Source organism: Leptinotarsa decemlineata, unplaced genomic scaffold, assembly GCF_025532065.1.
Source record: "Leptinotarsa decemlineata unplaced genomic scaffold, Ldec_3_MD MMD2_tig00000505_RagTag_RagTag, whole genome shotgun sequence".
NCBI lineage: Eukaryota > Metazoa > Arthropoda > Insecta > Coleoptera > Chrysomelidae > Leptinotarsa > Leptinotarsa decemlineata.
In genome coordinates, this window is record NW_027412549.1 from 16,533,195 (window position 1) to 16,556,771 (window position 23,577).

Here is a 23,577-nt window from a genome sequence, read left to right on the forward strand (position 1 = left end):
TCATATCAGACAATGGAAGTCCGAACCAATGAAATGCACCATGGAATATTACCAACCACCTTCAAACAAATATTAACACTGTTCCACAAAAAGGATTTGAAGCTTTAATAACTTTCTAATTATTATATGCGAGCGCTTTTGATAGCAGGTTGTGCTATCATCTTCATGGCTCTACTCAAACTGAAGGTTTTCTCTTCTTGTTTGTTCTTTTATAAAAGATGGCGAAACACGTGTTGCGGTTTTGTAAACTATTCGGTTAAAATCTCACAATGAAGTGTTACCTGAATACTTTATGGATGGTCATCAAGTATCGGCCATCTCCATTACATGAATTTATTCATATAGAAATTTGCATTTTCTTTAATTCATTCAGTTTTGCTCAAAATGAAAATTTTGATCCTATCGAAATCGGGTTTCCGTAAATGAATGTATAACGATAGTTGAGTAAATTTCGACTGATATAGGTGAGACTGCGAATTACTCAACCTGAAAAAAAAACTTTGAAGGAAATCGAATACTCGCGTATTTAAAGATTTCTCGACAAATTTCTGAATCATATTTCGGTAATCTGTTAAAGTAAAAAACGGCGCTATGATATCGTGGAGAATCTCCAATCCACAGGCCAATGACTGATCACTCAGACTACCTTGATACTTCAACATTCCTTCTGAAGGTCGGCCATTCCATAGAAAAAGAAATAATAAACAATTCCGCGAGACTGTTGCAGTACGATGGTTTATACTTGAAGTCTAGCGCATCATTTGAGATCGAGATTGGGGGCTATTTATCTTGGTGAAATTTTATCTTTTTCCTTGATTACGTTGTGTAGCATTTCATGTAAATGCTATACTTTTTGAATTTCATTATAATTTCTCGCTGATGTGAAGGGAATAGTAATTTCTCTGTCGTTTTCTTTATATCCTGTTTTTCAGTTTGTATGTGAAATAAACTTATGAGCTTCATTTTGAACATTTTTGCGAACAGTTTTTATCATACTTTCAGCTGTCCAGATAACGTGTCTTCATTTTCAACAACTTCAAAAGTATTTTCCTATTCTCGGAAGACTCTGTTATTTCTACAATAGGTTATCCAATCAAATATCAATTCAGCTCTGCAGCGAGTATCCTTAAAATACCACAACCAGATGAGATGATGCGCAGCTCTGCCATGATGAACCCCTTCGCTCTAACTAGTTGTGGTACTCTTTCTAAAACGAAAAATGACAAAAAATCCAAGCCTGAGTCAACAGAGCAGATGAACTTTGACTGAACGACTCCAATAATTATCCAATTTGTAATATTAGATCCAAAGCTACTCAGTTCTTGGTCCTGTTAACAAGTCAAGGAGGCTAGAAATACAGTCTTATAGTGAAATGAAAATTTTGAAATCATTTAAACAAAATGATAAGGAAAATTAAGTGATTTTTACGGGGCAGATAAAGGTCGAACGGTTATTGCGTTTTACAAAAACGACTACATAGGCAAAACTTTGGATTTTCTCATTTCAGTAAGCTACGATATTTTGAAAAACGTTCCTATAACTATATTCCAGAAAAAGGTAAAGAAAACCCTTAAGACAATGAAGTAGATTATGAATGTAGGAGATAAATGCAGAGCATTGATCATGAATCTACAACCACATAACCTGTATCCTCTTATTGAATTACATAAAACCAATTACTTGATCAGACTTATGGTGTCATTTGTAACGACTACTACCATGGAAGTCTCAGAAATGCTTATGAAGTTAATTCTTAATTCAGACGTATACTAATTTCAAGCCGCTATTTACTTCAAGTAAAACTCACCAATTAGTGAATGATATTCAAAACGCAATTTTTTCTGATAATGCTTAATCAATATCGTTTGAATTCCCAAATTTATTTTCCAGTGTTCCACCAATTGAAACAATTGAGCTGGTTGAGCGTGTTTTTGACCAAAACCATGTAAATCCACTAATAAAACAAGACATTTTAGATCTCTAAATTATTTCTAATTCGACAAAAAGTTTTATTCATGCAGCGAAGGTCTAATAATGGGTAACCCGTTGATCCTTTGCTGGCTGAAATCTTTATGGCGAATCAAAACCATAATAATCGGTTGAATAACAATTTTCTATACTGGTACAAATACGTAGAATGATGTTTTAGTCTGTTTTACTGGTAAATTTGTCGAATGTATCGATTTCATTCCCCCGTCAACAAAATTTACCACTGAAAGAAAGGTTTGTATCCAATAAATTACCTTGACTGATCATGAAAATTAATAATAAACATGATTTTGTAATTTTCCATAAAACATCTGGTACAGACATTGTCATACATAAAAGAGCTGCATTCAATAGTATGCTTCTCAACATATGGCAGTATTGACAAATTCTGAGATTCATATTTTGATGTCAGTGATGGATAACTGGGTTTTGGAAGAAAAAAGCAGAATAAATATTCTTTAGGTTTTTCACACATTTCTTACCGTTGAAACCTCTGATAACTATCACTATATGGTATGAAAAATCCTAATGTACTAGCGATTTGTTTGAATATTCGAAAAACAAATTTGAGTTAGTGAACGTAAGAAAATACATTTTTTGTGGCTACGAAAATTACTAAAACTTGGTATAATTTGTAAATTATCAGTTTTTTGTCTAGTATACTTCCAATAAAATAAGTAGTGGAATGTAGAAACATTTCATACAAATGGAAAAATATAGGGTGTTCCATTTGAAAAAGTTGAATTATGTTTGTTTGGAAATGAATGAAACTTGACGGGTTTCACCGAGCACCCTATATATCGTTTCCGATGGTTGAGATTCCAGAAATTATCATAGTGATGTTGAATAACTATTCCTTTAAAACTTCACTTAATTGCTATAGACATGCGGGCGGTGAATTAAAAAAATATTGCCTGCGAAATAGGTTTTCCATACAGGACGTGTATTTTTAAGAAATGAAATAGTATCTTTAATAACTAAGAATGAATTGAAAGATGACAAAAATAAAAGGTGAGCCACAATTTCATTGTAAAAAAATAATTTACCAAAGGAAATTGATGTCTATTACAACTAAATTGTAATAAAAATATGAACAAATTACGAAATCATTAGTTTTGAAATTTTTCATTTTAAGTTTTCTCGCTAACTTCATAAGTTTATAATCATAACATTTTATATCACTTTATTCACCGATTTTTAATTTATTTTCTGAATATCCTGTGAGAGATTTAGAACATTGGCACAAGAAAGAAATGATATTTTTCCATAGGACAACCCAGAAGTTCATTATACAGCTTATGTTAATAATATAGGAAAGCCCAAGGCCGCTAGGGGTAAACTTTGGTCTAATGATATTTATTCAAGGATTCAAATAATTTATTACTAAAAGATAAATGTCTTGTTTTGGTAGAATTCTCATTTTGTTAAGGACTGGCAATACTAGAAATAATTATTCTTGAAGTTTTTACCTTCCGCTTAACTGAAATAATAGGAAAATCTTGAAATGAGAAAAATCGATAGTTTGGTCCTAGAAAATTTTGCTACTTACTTATACTCGATAGACATTTTCAATGTATTCATTTTTGTTTGGTTTAACATCATTTTTCAAATTTTTTATGCAAAATAAAAAATAAATCGATGATTTGTATTTTGAATTTTGATCCCTCATTCCTCAACTTGCATAGTGATTACTTATATGATTTGTTTGAGTTTTCGCTACAATATATTGCAATTACATATTAGCACAATTTCAGTAAATTGGTATAATTTTTAAAAATTCGTGATGACAGTTATATAAATTTTTAACACAATAATGCTTTGAATATTTTGATGAATTTTTATGTAATTCCGTGAAAAATTGAAGCACAGATTTTAATGAAAAACTGTTACTATTGAGAGTTACTGGTTACACAAGATTATGTAAACTTTCAAAACAAAATATATCGAATGGTGGAATAATTTGGTAAAAAAGTATGTACACAATGTTGTAGTACATAATATTACAAATTGTAGTCGTCTCTATATGTGATATAATTTGTAACAAAAATGTTTTCAATTATAGAAATTTTCGCAACATTTTTTTCCGTGTGACATTATTTAGACATTTCATGCTTTTTTTCAACGCAAACACATTACAAATTGGCTTGACAAACAATTTTCTTGCTGACGGAATTAATCACGTTGGCAAAACAGCACTGATTCGAATGACGTTTATTTTGATTAAATTGAATAAGTACTTTCTGATATATTACAGTTCACAGTAGACTCATCGGTATCTGTAGAGTCGGGAGGGTGAGTGTGACCCATGTGACCCATTGTACATCCTCCCGAGGAGTTGTCCTCATAGGTCATCGTCCATCCTGTCCTTTCCAGGAAGGTGGACAGGTCACTAGGAAACATCTTTATATCGGCAGGTGTAGGCCAAGATTCACCGAACACCGACATTACTGACATTGCGCGGCTTCTTCAACCTTCCTGGGGTTCCCCTAGTGGAGGTGTTCAAGTGAGGGTCAGCCGGTTTCTTGCCTTTATTCAAGGCGGAGTTCTTGGCGCTCGCCGCAGGAAGTGTCCTTGCTGTTGAAGGTGGAGTGGGGAAGGGTACTAGAGGAGGAGGGTGCACTATAAGTGCACTATAAGTGCACCCTCCTCCTCTAGTACTAGCCCTGACATATCGCGTTGTCTGTTCAAGGCTAATAGAGCTTGTCTACTATCAGTGCAGATTGTTATGTTTTTGCCAAAATTCCTTCCTTGGTTATTTCTTTTGTGGCGAATTGAGATATCGGTTTAAACCACGCTGGTATTTTTTTCCAGTCCCCAATCAATCCTTAGGCTTAGTGATCTGGAGTAAACTGCACATCTTGAGACTTCTTTGGTTTTTTAGCAGCCTGTATACCGGGTGTCTCACATTTTATGTGACAGGCAATATCTGGTTTGTTGAAGGAGATACGCAAAAATGTTTCATACAAAAGTTTTAGGACTTCATGAGAGCTATATTTTGATATGATTTTTAAATATACAGGGTGTTTGGTGTAGGTGCTACAGACCAAAAATCCATTTTTTTAAATAGAACGCCCTATATATCATTACATATTCAGATGCTTCGTTAAATTCTGATATAATTTCATGTTTGGTTTTTGAAATTCGGTTACGGCGTTGTTGGGTTATTGCTTAAAATGTAAAGTCTTGAGAATGACTATTATTTTTGAAAATATCTCATACAATTATTCTCTCTGCACCAGATCACATGAAAATTAGTCAAAATTTTGGGTGTTCGAAATAATGGTTTCAATTTTGAGTTGTGGAATTCAGTCAGGAATCATTTTGAATATGAAACAATTGCGAAATTGAAAGAGGTGTATTCTAAAACAAATCTTTAATTAATAACAATGTAAATAATATAACTTGATAAATCATTTCATAAGAATGGTAGGTACCTATAAATAAGTCATAAAAATTGTTCAAAGTGATGCCCATTAGATATTATACAGGCTTCGAAACGTCGAATCACTTCTCTCGTACAAGTCGCTCTTATAATATCAGGCGTAATATCACTGCACGCTAGTCGAATTTTCATTTTCAGATCATCCACATTGAAAGGGGGAGTAGTGAAAACAATATCTCTTGAATAATCCCATTGGAAAAAATCAAGCGGTGATAAATCTGGGGAACGAGCCGGCCACCGAATTGGACCCTTATTACCAATCCATCTATTTGGGTACGTTCTATCCAGATATTCAGTAACAACCTGTGAATTGTGAGGAGGAGCACCATCTTTTTGCCACCAAATTCCTTGTCGTTCTGCTATGGGAATATCTTCCATCAGCTGGATCAAATCATTTTCTAGAAAATGTAAATATCGCAATCCATTGAGATTTTCATTGAAAAAGTAAGGTCCTATGATGCGGCCATTGAACAATCCACACCATACATTAACACCCCAAGTAGTTTGAAAATTACTTTCGCGGACCCAGTGGGGATTTTCTTAAGACCAATAGTGACTGTTATGTCGATTCACAACTCCATTATTGTGGAATCGCGATTCATCGCTCCACAAAATTTGACTGAATATGTTAGGACTTTCATGTAATATTACCTGAATACAAGCAATGAATTCAAGTCGTCGTTCAAAGTCCGTGGGTTTCAAACCTTGTACCAACTGAATTTTGAAAGGGTGGTATTTATTTTCTTTCAGAATTCTCTGTACATTAGATTTACTCACACCGACTTCTTCTGCAAGAGTACGGATAGAAACATGTGGATGAATAATAATATAAGCCAACACATTGATCTCTAAATCTTCAGTTCTAACAGATCTCGTATGATGACGATGCTTTATGGTAGAAGGAAATGACCCAGTTCGCAATTTTTCTTAAACTCTCGAAAAAGTTATTCGTGACGGAACGGGTCTGTCTGGAAAACGTTCTTGGTATAGACGTTGTGCTTGACGGCAGTTTTTCTGACATTCCCCAAAAATTAATAACATATCAATGCAATCACATGGACTAAACGCGAAAGGCATACTGGAGTTTTCGTACAAAGAACACAGTTACTGTTTTGCAAAGAATCACTGAATCGAACTGACAAGTAGATACAATTCAACAACATTTGTTACTATGGCATCAACAAGCATAAGCTACTTGATGAAATTGTGCAATATAAAGCAATTCACCCTCAAGTTAGTCACATTCTCAAGAATTTCAATATTATATTCAACTGATATCGATATCGTATCGTAGAGGTGAGAATAATGGTTTGTATTCAGTAGTAGTCTAGTTCAATTTAATAAAAGTTTTTTTGAAACTTTATATTTAAGGAAAAGTGCAAGAACTCAACAACGCCGTAACCGAATTTCAAAAACCAAACATGGAATGATATCAGAATTTAACGTAGCATCTGAATATGTAATGATATACAGGGCGTTCTATTTTAAAAAATGGAATTTTGGTTGTAGCACCTACACCAAACACCCTGTATATTTAAAAATTATATCAAAATATAGCTCTCATGAACTCCTAAAACTTTTGTATGAAACATTTTTGTGTATCTCCTTCAACAAACCAGATATTGCCTGTCACATAAAATGTGGGACACCCGGTAATGCGTATTGCATTTTTGTAGCATCTGACTCTTTGGTGTTCTGTTTCATTTGTATTTTGTAGGGTTTATTAAAAACAAACCTGGGTAGACTCATATAAACAGACAGAACTTTTGAAGGGAACAATAGATGCAAATTTGTAATTTAATTTTCTCAATGTATTTCTTACAAAGCAGACATTCTCATTCCATACTATTTCATCAGATGAATTCATTCGGTATTTGTATGTATCAAATATTGATATCGTATGTGTTAAAAACCTACAAACAAGTACCTCTTTTCTTAGAAAATTGTGATTCATTTTGATTTATCACTATAAAATAAATGAATTACTACACAATTATTATATTCTTAGAAGAATTTAATTGCATGAATACAATACTGATATTTTTTACTCACCATTCACAACATACTCACTATGTTTTACTGTAGCACGCATAAGTTTATCGTTTCGAATGCATTCGTGTTTTAGAGAGTTCAGCATTGCCATCTGACTTTTGTATGAAATACAAATTCTTTTAGAGGACATACATCTCGTTAAGGAAGGCCATTTTTCACATCATTTCTCCAGCTTTCAGATGAAAATAACTAAAAGTGAACTGAATTCATCAAATCTGCGAATAATGGGCATAAGTAGAGCACAAAGAGACTATAGTTTGAATAGATATTCTCCGGTTCGAAAATTTCAAAGAATTGTTCGAGAATTCTGCGTCTGAAGTATTAAAACTACGTGGGTAGCCTGCAGGAGTGGATTGAATACATTGAGGTTGATTTGCTTTTTCTCTGTGGAAATAGACCAAAGAAAAGTCTACATGTATGAATGAAAAGCTTATTCAAAGTCCAAAAAGGTTTCAGACATTCAGTGGTAGGAACACCCGGAAAAAAGTTCTATGGCACATTACAACATTGAGTCAAAATGCTCATTGAATTTGGAAATTGTCATTAATTAATTCATATGCGTTTTATATCTAATTATTTCCTTTGATGTTGAAAGTCATGTAGCGCATTTTGAAAATTGCACATTTTCACTAATTTTTTCATTACGAATCTCATAAAAACTATTTTTCTGGTGTTATGTTATGGTCAGTGGCCTCGGGTTTTGGGTGCTCAACGTTAATAACTCGCCGAGCCACTTGAAGAGCGCCATGGCTATTCAAAGTCCATTAACCTGCTACGGAACTTTCTGCATGAATTCTTTGATTTGAATTTTCAAACCAAGTGAATCAAGATAATCTCAAGATATCATTTTATGATTTTTGGATTATTAAAATATTCATGAATAATGTATCGGTTCTCTATTGACAATGAAAACGAATCTTATTGCAAAAACCTTATCTTCTGTTCTGATATGTTTTCATCATCAAGTGTATTATTATAGACAAACTCAGAAAGCGACAAGTTTTTACATCAAAGTAAACCATCATTTGTAGACTTGCTTATCTCTCTTTAAATTTCATTGTGAAATATTTAACTATCAAATGAATGTACTGATATGTTCAATAATTCGAATTGAAAATTTTTCAGATCTCAGGAGTCACAAAAATGAAGGACTCGTTGATCGAAAATAAAAACAGAATGAATAATTCTTTAAAATAAAAAATAAAACTGGAAAAATTGAGTTTTCAACAATGTGGTTCGAAAAATTGAAAAAAAAAATCCTTGCTGAAAATAATGATGCTATAATGATGATAAATGCGAAAAAATTAAAAATATCTAGTATTTGAAATTCTCCTATGACAGTGTTAGTTGTCATACCTACTCCTCGAAAAGGGCTCAACCGATTTTTTTCATTTTCATCCTGATCATAGATCAGTTATTCTCGCCAGGCGTCACTTCTCACTCAGTAAACACCACAAAGTAGGGATGAGAACGAAGCCGGAGTTTTGATTTCATTGAATTTGCCAGAAATGCCACCGCATAATTAACAACTGAAGGTTGGATCGCTTTGTAATTTGAATCCAGCACGGCTGTGTAACGCCACACGATTAGTCATTATAAAATTGAAGAAAAACGTTGTTGTGAAACATATGTTGCGTTTTTGTGAAACTGTTTAATGAAAATCTCACAATAAAGTGTTTCTTGAATACGTTCTGGATTTTCATCAAATATTGGTCGATTTCGTTTCATTAATTATGTCTATAAATGAAGTTAATGGTTTTCTTAAAATCGTTAAAGTTTTAAAATGTAGAATATTCTTCCAAAAATTTTTCAGGTTCAGAAATTTCCATCATTCGGTAAATTGAATGGAGTCGTCAACTTCAATATCATTGTCTTTCAGAAATTGAAAAAAATTAAAGAGTGTTCTAGAAAAATTGAGAGGAATCGGAGAGAGATATGGGAAAAAAAGTTTGGACTTGTTTGAGTTTTACGTTAGTGGGTGTCTATTGAGGATTTTTCCATTTTTTTATTTACATGTTTCGATAACACACTTTATTTTAATAAATTGATGGATGTAGCCGTTACTACATGGTAGGATATCATAATGAAAAAAGAAATGAAAATTTCTATGTTTTTTACCAATTTTATTTGTAACTAACGTTAATGCAGTTTCGTCCTATACGGACATTTTCAAACTTATACAAACTAAAAATAATTCATTACATTCGTCATTATATACCACCCCTGTAGGTACTAATAGAAATAGAAGTACTTGACTTGATTGAGTACCTGAATATACAGTTCCCAATGCGGATGTGCCAAGGATTCTAAATAATTGAGTTTGTAACCCTTCCTGGCATAGTGCAGAATTTCCGTATCGTTTAGATTCGGAAACTTGTGGTTGCATGTCCAGGAATGGTTTGAAAAAGTAGAATAATTTTTTTCTAATTTGAAGGACCTTTCATGTTCAGCATACCGTTTTTGGAAATTTCAGCCACGTTGTCCCAGATTTTTACAACTTGTCGACCTTATCTTTGGCATATTAATCTGTAAGTGAATTTCCGGCTTTGTTTCCTGAACAACTTCTGGATAATATCTGCGTGAAACCATTATTACGAACTATCTGTGTAATTGTATCAATTTCCCTAGCTAGATTGTCTGCAGACAAAGGCAGTGAGAATGCTCTGTGCAACATTGAATTGCAGGCTGCAAATTTATGACTGTCTGGATGGAGAGAATCGCTTGGGATGGTGATCTCTGTATAGCTTGGTTTTCAGAAAACATTGAACTCGAATTTATTCTGATTGTATGAAATGGCCAGGTCTAAGAAATTTATCTGTTTCTCTATCTCTGTTTCCGAGTGTGCAATACCAACAGCAACGTTCAGTTCAGGATCTAAACGATACGGAAGGAAATTCTGCACTATGCCAGGAAGTGTTGTGAGCTGAATTATTTAGAATCCTTGGAAATTCACAAGCATGAACATTGCCGGTGCAACCTGTTGAATGATTGTTAGTTTATTGTACAAGTTTGAAAATGTCCGTTTAGGACGAAACTGCAATAGCGTTAGTTGCAAATAAAAGTGGTAAAAAACATATGAAGTTTCATTTCTCTTTTCCACACTTTGTTTTATTATTAATATCAATAATAATAATAATATCGTCTTTATTATTTCATAACAGAAAATAAGAAACAGAAATTAACAGAATTATATCCTTAACCTACGAAATGAAATAAAGGGCGAAGTTCATCGTCTGTAATGCATGCATCACAGAAAATGTTCTTCCACTCAACCCTGAAAAGAATACAAAAAAAAACAAATCTAAAAATGTGATTATTATATATAATAATACAGAAGTTTGAATACGAGCAAACACCTTACATTAGAACGATTAATTCGCCTGTCCTTTAGAACATGGTTGCATAGACTTATGAAGACTAGGGGCCACTCGGGCAAATCATGAACTGATGGCGGGCCGGCCGCCAGAAGTATAGGTAATTAAAGACAATAAAGAATTGATAATAATTAATTAAAATTCAAAAAGAATTTATTAATTTGAAGTGTGGCACTGCATAGTGCTTACAATCTTTTTTATATTTGGCTCAAATTTACTTGTAGCAACACGTAAAACTGCTTCCAAACATTCATTTGCAAGGCGGTTTCGATTTTTTGTTTTATTATTATTTAGTATTGAAAGAGTTTGTTCACATATATAGGTAGAACCAAATAAGCTGGCACATTCAGAGCGTTCATGCGCAACTTTTCATACATATTTTTATCAATGCAGCGGTAAAAGTTTAGCAAGTCTCCTTCGTTGAATTTGTTGCGTAAATCTTGATCGTTTTGAATGTCGATAATTTCTAACTGCATTGACTCAGGCGCATTTTCAACTGAAATCGTGAAAGGATTGCTGAATATGTCCAATAGAGGTTTCACTTTTTTAAACTCCGAAAATCTGCCTTGAAAAGATTGAATCAAAATATCTAGCTTTTCTACATAACTGAAATTAATCGCAGTTTTGTTGAATTTTTCAGCTATTTTCTTATAATTCGAAAAATGATTGTAATTTCCAGAATTCAATTGTGATCTGAAAAGTGTCAGCTTGCATTGAAAGAATGATACATGAGCGTAGAGCTGAGATATCAGTTGATTTTTGCCTTGAAGCCGTGTGTTCAAGAAATTCAAATGATTTGTAATGTCAACTAAAAAAGCCAAATCACACAACCAATCAGGATTTTTAAGTTCCGGGACATCCCTTTGCTTTTCCGCCAGAAATATTCCAATTTCTTCTATTAAATTTAGAAATCGTTCCAGTGTCAATCCACGGCTTAGCCACCTTACTTCTATATAATACAGTAAATCTCCGTATTCGCTTTCGATGTCATCAAGGAATTGTTTGAATTGTCTGTGATTGAGTCCTCGTGATTTTATGAAATTTACAGTCGAAACTACCACTTTCATGACATTTTGAAATTCAATTTTTTTAGAACAGAGGGTTTCTTGGTGTATAATGCAGTGAAACTGCAGTGAAACTGCATTATACACCATGTTTTTTCCTTGCAGATGCTTTTTCAGCAAAGTAACTATCCCGGAATTGACACCAATCATCGAAGGAGCACCGTCAGTCGCAACTCCCGATAATTTTGATAAGTCCAAATCAGTTTTTGAACACTCATCCAAAAGTACATTGAGTATATCAACTCCTTTGGTTTGACCTTTCAATGAACAAATTCCGAATAACTCTTCTAAGACTTCAAAATCTTGAGTAACACCTCGTATGAATATGAGAAGTTGAGCTGTGGAACTAATATCAGTGAATTCGTCGAGTGCTAATGAAAAAAATTCAATGATCTTAGTTTTTTCAATTAATTGTTCCGCAATATTACCTGACAAAGACATAATTCGTCTTTGGATAGTCATACGATTCAGTTGAATTTTCTGAAACTTTTTTGCTGCTTCTGGGCACATTTTCTTAGCGGCAATTTCTATGCATTCTTTTACAAAATCGCCATCATTGAAGGGGCGACTTCTCTTTGCTATCATTCGAGAAATTTCATAACTAACTTCTGTAGCTGTTTCTGAATCTTAAATGGGTTTTGTAAACATAGCTTGCTGACCAATAAGCTCCCGTTTTAAAGATAACATATTTTGCTTTCTTAATTCGCCTGTAAACTTGGTAAAAGAAGGATGCTGCATTTCATAGTGCCTTTTTACATTATATTCCTTTCCAATCGCAACAGAATTCTTGCAAATTAAACAAACGACTTTGTTATGCCACCATACAAAAAAGTATTTCTCAGTCCAAATTTCTTGAAACTGCCGATTTTCATCTTTAACCTTACGTTTTTTACCAGGTCCTGGCTTCGCCATGTTGCGTTCTAATCCTGGCTAGGATTAACACAGCACCTAAAAACAATTACAGTATCTACTTAAATAACCCATTCTTTTTTAAATTATCAAAAGTAATTGATTGAATTCCTCAGAAATTTTAAGATTTTTATACAGATTTTATATCTGTAATAATGACGTAATTAATACAGTTAGAGAAATTTTGATAAAAATAGTAATTTCTTTGTTTTATTTTAATATTTGGCTAACATTAAAGCTGAATTTGATTGAAATAGATTAAATAGGTAGGGAAACACTTATTAATGACAGAGTTTTACTTACGATTTCACAACACAATTATACACGGCACTTGACGGGTTAACAGGATATCTATGTTGAATGTGGATCAAAATATATGACACCGGCTAGTCGAGTTGAAATCTACACAAGAACTATTGCCTCCCCAAAACACTATCAAACTGCACTTATTCTCTATCACTTATTACTTCGCTTTTTATTTTCGCGCTTATTTCTTTCTGTTGACATTTCACTCAAATTAAAACCGAACTGTCTGTCGCTGCGGTTAGCGTGGCTTTTATACCGCTCATGCTACTCTGGAAGCTTCGTGTATCTACTCGTACCTACGCGAGCAATCCGGAATTCGGGACTATTGCTATCTCGCTTGCTCACACCGCGCTAGAAAATTCTTGATTTCTCTACTTCTATTTTGAACTTTATATAAAGGCGGCAAGCGATGTTACTTGACTTAGCATTTTTGGGCGCTAGATTCAAATAGCGCGCGCGCGAGATTCAAATTACTTTTCGAACACATTTTTTTTTGGAATAGAATTGTATATTCTTCGAATGTACGAGAGTATTATTTTTGCTGTCGGCGGGCCACCAGTATTCGACCGGCGGGCCGCGGTCTGTGCATCCTTACATTTACTTTTAAATTTAGTGAAATTTAGTTGTTTGAGAGAAGGGGGGACAGAATTATACTTTTGACAAATTTGGTAACTAAAGGACCGTCTGAACATTTCTATTTTGAATTTTGGCACTGCTAGCATATCTTTATGTCGAATATTCAAGTTGTGAATATCTGTACGATATGTAATTTTTCTATGGAGATACGAGGGTTTTTTTGTTGTAATTATTTCATGGAAAAAACAAACAGCGTGAAGTTACCTCCTTTTCTCCATGTTCAACCACCCAATTTCTTGAAGTTTATGTGAGATCCTTTGTTGCAGACCAATACCAAAGATTAATCTAAGGCACGAGTTTTGAACTTTTTGAATTTTATTTTTGTATTTACTGGTTGAACGTAGACCATAAAGAACATCACCATAGTTGAAAACCGAAAGTACCAAGGATTCACATAAAGATTATTTCACATGGTAAGGCAGAATATGTCTATTGCCATAGATAATTTTCAGTGCAGAGTAGGAACGTTGTAACAGTTCATTTATGAATTTTTCAAATCTCAGCTCTACATCTATCAAAACACCAAGATTTTTTGCTTCACTAACAATATCTAATGGTTCATTTCGAATGCAGAAATTCGCAGAGTTAGTCACAATGGAACGACGATACCTTGGGCCGAAGAACATTACATTCGATTTGCTAGGATTTATAAATAAACAATGGTCCGTTGCCTGTTCAACAGATCTATTTATATCTGCATTGACAACTTCACAAGCATGTTTCTACCTTTTTCGCTGGGAAACTGTGATATATTTGAGTATCATCTCCTTATAAATGCACTTGACAAGTTTGAAGAGCTTGTAGTAAATGAGAAGTATATATAGAAAACAATAAAGGGCCCAGTATAGAACCTTGGGGTACTCCTGATTTAATATATAGAATATCTGAGGTGCATTCCTCTATACTGAACATCTGCTGTCTATATTTCATATAGTCTGCAAATAATGCCAAGGCATTAGCAGAAAAACCGATATATTCCAAAATATTCAACAAAAGATTATGACTAATAGTATCAAATGCCCAGCTGAAATGTAGGACTAACACTGTACATTTGTTTTCGTCCATTGCTTTCATTATATCATCCGCAATATGTAGGAGAGCGGTTGTACAGCTATGCCCTTTCCGAAATCCCGATTGAATAGAAGGCAACAGAGAAAAATTCAAAAGATGGTTTTCAATTTGAAACTCCATGGCTCTTCCTAGGATTATAGACAATACAGGCAGAATACTTATTCCTCTCAAATCTTTAAATTCCATTGGACTTCGTTTTTTAGGCAGAACCTTCACAATGGCTTCCTTCCAATCCGTTGGGTAGACATTCTCGGTTAGACAGAAATTTATGATGTGGGTAATATAGGGTATGATATGGGGACAACAGAACTTTATTAGCTTTATACTCAACCCATGGCATCTTTTAGCATTTGTTTTTATTTCATAGATAGTTTTTTACACAAACAGATCACAAATTTCTTCAAAACTGAATTCACTATCGACCCTTTTATTGTTTTTATAAAAGTTTAGTTCCTGAGGATTATTTGAAATTTCAGGTATAGTATTTTTCCTTTCTGGTATAAATTTGTTAGCCTTGAGCATTTTCCACATGTCCTTTGGTGAATTATTGTGAAATGCATGGGCAAAATAAGCTTTTTTTTCTCTTTTAATAGCCTGGTTAGTTAAATTACACATTTGTCTATAGAAGTCCAAATGTCTCTGTAATTTTGTTCTCCTAAATTTTACTAGACCTTTTTCTCTTTCAGCAATCATGATTTTCTGTCGACATTGTTAGAATGACGTAGCCTTCACAGATTTTATGAATTTTGTATTGAAATAGTCAGTGAAAGTTACATAGGTAGTCTAAAAAGATAAATTTTCAACGATATTCCACTTATTTCATCAAACATATTAATTTCCAGAAAGAAAGATTTCTGTTGACATTGGTTTGTTACAATAACTCGATTCGTATTGGGTTAATATTAAAAAAAATACAATTCACTCTTTACTTACACGTCTGGTATAGTACTCCTATGCAGTTTATCTGAAAAATAAAAAGGAATATAATAAACAAGTTTCGAATTCTATTGGAAATTGTGAAATTTGTTGTTAGGAAAGTCATTAACGGAAATGAGAATTGAAATCTAAGATCATACTTCACGGATTCTCTTTCAACCGATTGTCTTATGTTCTGAAAGCTAACGACAAACTTAGGTACGGCAATACATCTATCGAAATGAGGCTAAATATATCCACTCAATAATTATTTCCAAACTGACTTGACAATATCACTTGAGTATTCTGCATTCACCACTCCATTCACTCATCAACTGTAACACAACGGAAACCCATTCAAAATGCAACATAAAATCTCCCGAGAAAATTGACTTTCGGAAAATACCTGCAGCCGACAATAAAGGAAAATGATTCAATTACTCCGAATTAACAACTCAATCAATCAATAAAGGAAACATTGGAGAAACTCCGACTAATGGCAAGTTTATTTATGCATGCTATTCCTAAGAGACACATCTGCTAGACTAATAGACTTTGGTGCACGAATGATGTAGTGGTTTCGAGTATCACCGTTGTACGGGGTCTGTACAAAACAAATAAGGTAAATGTTCAAATTTCGCGGTCTATGTACATTCGATTAGCAATTTTTTTCATTAATTTATGTTGGTACACTCAAACATGTTCACAGTTTCAGCTGTTCAGCATGTTGAGTTTGTTGGTGAGAGACATGAAAATTAGAAGTGTATTCCTGTAGAAAGAAATGAATCAAAAACACTTCATATGTTGACAATGGCATACGGTGATTGTACTCTGAATCAGAAAAATGTGGTAGAAGCTTTCCACAGAAGGTCGAAAAGATGTGAATGAAAGTTGTGACTGATAACGCTCGTCCTGAACGCTCCAACAACCGATGAAAATATTGAGAAAATTAAGAAAATCGTTGTGGAGAACCAGTGAATCTGTTGGCTCATGCCATGCAAGTTTTTTTTAGAAAAACTATGAAATTTATGGCAGCAAAGTTCGTTCCAAAATTGCTGAATTTTGACAACGGACCACCAAACAGTAACCATGGTCTTTTGTGGTTGGTTTTCACCTAAAGGGAGTATCTTGGTGGCTCATCGCTGTGGAACGACTGTTTCACATCATCACTGTATGGTCAGAGCTACCTTAATATTGTATTGTAATGTACTTTATAGGTAAGTAATACATGACATAGTGTTTTGACAAGTCATTGACTACACCTAATCCTAAATCTAAATGAAATTTATTTATGATTACAATATACATATTGGATTTCACAATAATTATTATACATTTTCACGATACTGTTTTTTGGATTCCAAATTTCAAAATTTATAAAATTTATTCACATATTTCTTAAAATGGGTTTAATAATGTTACACACAGTTCATCAACTAACATTGAGAAAATCTAAATTCAGAAATGTCATAATAGGCAGAGCATTGTAAGTGAGTTTTCAGTTTTGCTTTAAAAATGGCTATTGGAGCTTCTTTGATGAAGTCTGGTAGATCTCATTCTAGTCAGATAATTGTGTGTATCTCCATTAGGTGTGTACAAATGCATGTGCATTTTTATGTAGATTAGTTCGTTGTAAATAATTGCTGTCGGAAGTGTCAGTATTTCAAACTAAATGAACCATTGTTTAGAATAGGGATCAATATTTTTTTGATCTAGAACTGAAAGCTCTGAACTTCACATATCGGAAATATCGGTGTAATATACCAAGTACCTAATAAACACAAAAAAATTGATGTCAAAATACCCCTAACGTTCACGATATCCCATTGAATGTTCAAATTGCCGTCTATCGTTCCTTAAACACATATTCGTCAATAGTGTTGAGCCGAATACCGTGTATTTAGTGAAGTACAACAATAAAAATTCCATTAAAATTGGCTTTCAAACAGTTCTTTTTCATTTTTACCACACCGCTGAGTTCTGAGATATTGGTTTCTACCTTATCGAGACTACACAAATATTGATGATGTTTTTCGGGGATAAACGTTGACAAACACAGAATGGTAATACTGTTGTAAATCATGCCCGAAAGAAAATAACACCGGCCGCCACTGGTAACCATAAACCAAACGTGACGTATCTGAGAGCGTGGGGATATCCAATGTTACCTGCTGCTCGAGAAGCAGCAAAAACATGCTACCGATGTCGATAGAACTTCGGCAAAAATTTTACGATGTTTCATTACGATATATAAACGCAGGCTGCAAGCGTATTCAGTCAGTCAAGTACACAGTGAAGTGGACGTTACAGTGCGGTACGCTAAGTGATCTAGTGAGGCGATAGACCAAAATAATAGTTGAAATTTTTAGTTGAAGTGTTCGTTGTATTTAAAGTGAAATTAAGTTAAGTTTGATTGTTCAGTGTAGTCAATTATTGGTGAACCGACGGGTATAAAAGTAACAGGTCCGTATTGGAAAAAAATTGAGTTGAAGATGGAATCTAAGAACAAAAGGTTGCATTGCAAATTGTTTAATATCAGATTGTAGCAGTTTTTTGGAAATTGTTTCGAAGATTCTCACGGACAAAGAACGATGAGCTGTTTTACGGGTGTCGCTCCGTGTTCTGTGTTTTTGATCCTCACAAGGATTATTTCCTCAACGGTTCGCCAAAGTCTCATTTGCCATCTTCTGGTCTGGGTTGCTCCCAATTGTTGCTGTCTGATTACCTGTGTTGACCCGATTACCTGTACTGTTTCGCCTGCCTTTGTCATTATACCTGAATTATCATGCACTGAGTTTTGATTCTGGGGTTTTCCCCAGATTTCGATTTTTTGGGGTAATTAGATGGATCTCCATGTTGCTGGTGAACTTTGCTCCTCATTCCTCTTGCTCATACTTCTAGTACATTTTTCAACTTCAATAGCCTCTCTAATAGTTCGAGAGGAGAAGTTTCCAGTGCTAGCTACTGTTTTGTGTTCTCGAAATTGATATTGTGTCCTGTCACCAATTCGTGTTGTAAGAGAGAAGACGTGGTGACGTTTCCCTTCACTGATAATTCATGTTAGTTCTCGCGTATGTCGATTCGTCTGTTGGTCTGGCCGATGTAAATCTTCTCACAATCTTAACATGGTACCTCGTTAACTCCTTGGGACACCAGTGGTATCTGATCCTTCGGTTTAAAGAGTTTGGAGCGTATTGCACGTTCTCGTACGGATGATGTCACTATGTTGTGTTGTCGGAGAATCCTGCTGACGATGTGGTTCGTTCGTAGAGTTGTCTCGATGGTGTTCAACTCTTATTGCCTGTGTTCGTTGTCTGCCACTTATTTGTGTTTTCGCCATAGGGTGTATTTGTTTTGGGTGGCGGTATGATTTTGCGGTCAGGTATCTATTGGTGTTTGTTGCTTTACGATATACCGTAAAGCTTAGAACTTCGTTCGGCTTTTTCATGATCAACACGTCGAGAAATGCGAGCTGGTTACCTTCTTCAACTTCTTTCGTGAACTTGATCCATGGATGGATTACATTCAAGTGATTTAAAAACTTTGAAAGTTCGTGGTGTCCATGTGACCAAATCACAAAAATGTCATTGACATATCCCAGAATTCGTGTTGAGTTTGTCTTCGAGTTCGAGTTGAACCGTGTCTGGAGTTCTGTATTCGACATTTTGGCTCCCATTTTGGAGCCATTTTCAGGAATTTGATGTGACTTGACGCCAGGACCTAAATCTGCCTATTTCCCAGGTCTTTTTACGAATTCTCTCTAAGGTTTCAATCTGTATGTCTTTGGATTGCATCTATTCAGGGAGTAGGCAAATTGAGGCCTTTGCGTCAAGTCACATCAAATTCTTGATAATGGAAGCCGAAACATCGAATACAAACCTCCAGACGCGGTTCTACCCGATCTCAACGTATCATGTTCACCTAACTTATCAAACTTCCCAGCTAACAGAGCCCACTCAATCAATATCTTCGGACTTGACATTCTATACACACACCCTTGACTCTGAGATTTGTTAACCTTTATGCCTCCGACACGATCCTGATAAACAATCAACTTGATTAAATCTCAATTACTCCCGACCTTCCCGTTATATCGGTAATTACTATTCAGTACGAAGAGGAGGGACGCCATTTACAAATTTCAAGAAGCAATCAATCCTGGCGAAAGGAATCAGAAAGTAGCAAAATATTGGCATGCTATTCAGCACGTGGCATGTTATTCAGCACGTGGCATGCTATTTAGCTTCGAGTACTTGGACATTATTTGCAATTGTTTAACCGGGGTTGCCGATAATTTTTTTGACCTTTTTTAGACTAGTATGTATATTATATTGTATTCAGTTGGCTGAAATACTTTACAGAATTGATTTCATTGGTTTGACGTTACACTGTCGTGTCATTACATGTTGTCTGCTAAAAAATTGAGGTAAATTATCATTTTTCTGAATAATACTCATTTATTCATCAATTTCTGTTATGTCTCCTCCAAAGTAGCTTCAAATATAATATATTTGTGCCAGAGTTTTTTCCAATCCTGGAAACAGTTATGAAATGTACTTTCTGGTATGTCCTCGAGCTGTCTCAAGTTTTTATCCCCTCAATCGTCACAAACGCCGTCCTTTCATGAATCTCTTCAATTTCTGAAACAGGAAAAAGTTGCAAGGGGTCGAATCTGGTAAATACGGTGGCTAGAAATGCCATGACATTGTATAAGAAAGTCTGATCGACTTGTATTACACGCTACGTGCTGCAAAAGAAGTGTAAAAGGCGGAGTATTTTGTTATTAGTTATTATCACACTCCGTTACAATTTTTGTAAAGAATTCACTGTCGAAGAGTAAAGCAAATCAGTGTTATCAATAGCTATCATCAACAAATATAAGCAAATCTCCACCAACAAACAGAAGGAAGAATTATAAAATCACATACATATGGCTTCAAGTATTCATTTCGGTTCGTCTGATATTTGAAAATAGCGTTTAAGCTTGCCGTTTTAAAGAATTTGAAAATTCCGATACATTGAAAATTGAATAAGCTGGCTAGTCCCCATTCATTAACATCATTTATGAAATGAGGTCCTTGTCTATTATTTAGAACACTGGAAACTACTATTTCGACCAGAGTCACGAATTTTAAACCACATAATGTTAAAACTTTAGGCTCTTGCATTTGCAGCAACTCCATCAAATATTTTTGCAGTGTTCAGATACGACAGCAGTGTTCAGACAACGATTTTATACAAATGTCCACAGATAGACCACCATACTGACCCTTTCCCATAATAATACCACAGAGACTACCAGATTACATTTGCCATACCAGGCTACTAGGTAACATTTGCCATTTCACACTGACTGAATATATCTTCTTTAGGTTGGGTATTTTTAGTTTACAAGCATTGTGGCCTGATTACTTTATATTTTTGTTATTTAGGTTATCAGATGGAAGCTATTCATTTGGAGCAAATGTGTTTTTTTCCTGCGAATCAAACAGTTTTCTTCTCTGCTTGGATTCAATTAGTCACGTATATTATTCCATTTTCAATTGAAACATCCATAAGAACGTTTTTTATACCTCTCAATTAACTATGTGACTACCTTCGCCAGATGGATCTATGACATGCTGATAAACAGAACTGTAACTACGACTCTTCGAAGCGAGGCCATTAGGTTCAGGGTCACCAGGGGCTGCCCTCAAGGTGAGGTACTATCTCCCCTTCTGTGGTCGCTCTTGGTGGAAAGTCTGCTTGATGCCCTCGACAGAAGAAAAGTAGATCTGCAAGCTTATGCAGATGACCTTGTCATCTTGGCAAGGTCCACTTCGGAAAGGGTAGCTTGTAATATCCTCCAAAGCATGATGGACGTTGTTCACAGTTGATGCCTGAGGGAGCAGATGTCTGTCAAACCCAGCACAACTGTAATGATCCCCTGCACCAGGAAGAAAAAGTTGGCCGATGTAACGCCACTTTCCCTCAATGATGAAGTCATTCCATTTGGAACGGAGGTGAAATATCTTGGCATTGTCCTTGATAAAAAACTCACCTGAAACGCTCACTTGAAGAATGTTTCACACAAATCCAGAGTGTTCCTATAGACATGTCAAAAAATTTGTGGTAAAACTTGGGGTTTAGGTCCCAAACAAATCCATTGGATTTATGTGATGATTGTCAGACCAATTATAACTTATGATGCAATTGCCTGGTGGCCGAAGGCCCAGGCGAAGCTGTCTGGCTCACAGAGACAGGCATGTCTGGCCATCAGTGGTGCCATCAGTACCACACCGTCAGCGGCCATGGAAATCATTCTAGATGTACTTCCTCTCCACATTTTTCTGGAGAGAGGCTAGATGGACTGCATATAGACTTATACACATTGCCAATTGCACAAATAAATTATATGCAGAGTACAACATACTGTTGGAAGTCACAGCATTCTGGATCTCTGACTTTATGTCTCCAACTGTCAACTACGAACTGCCTTATAAAGTACTGTTGCCGAGTAGAGAGGACTGGATCCTCCGGAAGGAGGAAATATCAAGGGCAGATATTTGTCGGTTCACAGATGGATCAAAAACATCTTCCGATTCTGGTGCAGATGTATTAGTCGAAGACCCAGGACAGAGATATCAACCTGCCTAGGAACCTATGCTACTGTATTTCAAGCGGAAATTTAGGTTATTGAATTGTGTGCGGAGAGATTGGGAGGATCCAACCTCATACAGGTTGGAAGCTCTTAGCTTCTACCGAGCAACGTCTAAATAGGTAGCAAATTGCCATAAACGACTCTCCTCGATAGGAAGACCCAACAGATTGCCTGTTTTCTCTATTTCTGGCCATACTGGAGCTGCAAGCAGCCTCGTCAGACCAGAACCTGTCATTGGCATCGCTTTAGGCTTTGCCAAACAAACATTGAATACCTGGATGACAAGAAGATTCATGGAACTCTGGCAGAATCTTCCAGTATTGGCTCACTCCAAAGCGTTCATTTATCCTACGAAGCTTGATACCAAACAGTTGTTGGACTACAGTAGGGATGAACAACCATGTCTAATAGGCCCTCTTACAGATCACTGTCATTTGAATCGACATATACAGAGACTCTGATCATTGGAAGACAGTGTGTGTCGCCTCTGTTTGGCGACAGGTTTTTAGAGTTCGGCAGAGCCGTCCTCTCACTATCTGACCTGAAAGACCACTCACCATACAAACTAATCGGCTTTGTTAAGAAGCTGGGTTCATTTGGTAGATTGTGAATAGGTGTGAGCCATAATAAACCCTTGCGGGTTGTCGTGGAGGGTCGAATATAACTACTCACTTTTGACCTTACCTAACCTTACCTTCCCCAGATACTGTGTCAACAATTACCGGCACGGGGTTGAAAGCCACAGTTTTTCTTTTCCATGAGAATTGTTATATTTCCTCTATGGATGATTTCAAAGAAAAAAAGAAGTTTTTTGCAGAAGAGCAAAAATCCCTATCTATTGATATAAAAATATCATTGATAGTTTAACCTTCATAAACCCTAACGGGGTACAGCTGAACCTCAGACATGAATTTTTGGGTATATTTTCTAATATATTTTTTTTACTTAATATCCTTCGAGTTATGCTTCTTAAATATATATCTAAATTGGTATACAAAATTTTGAATAAATTGCTTTTTATTGTAACTAATTATAAAGAATTTTGTTGCTTGGGGTCCAGATGCACCCCGCTCGGTATGTAACGACAGGTACAAATTTTGCCTACGTTAAAAACCAACCGGGGTACAAATTAATCCCAAATTGTTCAAACGACGGGGATTCCCCGTTTCTTGGCGTCAA

At 35.2% G+C, this 23,577-nt stretch overlaps 1 protein-coding gene across 3 annotated transcripts in view; it reads right to left on the reverse strand.

The window, feature by feature from the left end:
- The window catches only part of Pde9 (Phosphodiesterase 9), a 470,530-nt gene that overhangs the window by 366,719 nt on the left and 80,234 nt on the right, over positions 1–23,577 (reverse strand). For all 3 annotated transcript variants that reach the window (XM_074174076.1, XM_074174077.1, XM_074174075.1), the window contains exon 2: positions 15,777–15,807. The gene's annotated coding sequence lies outside the window, so the exon portion shown is untranslated. The remainder of the gene's footprint in view (positions 1–15,776; positions 15,808–23,577) is intronic.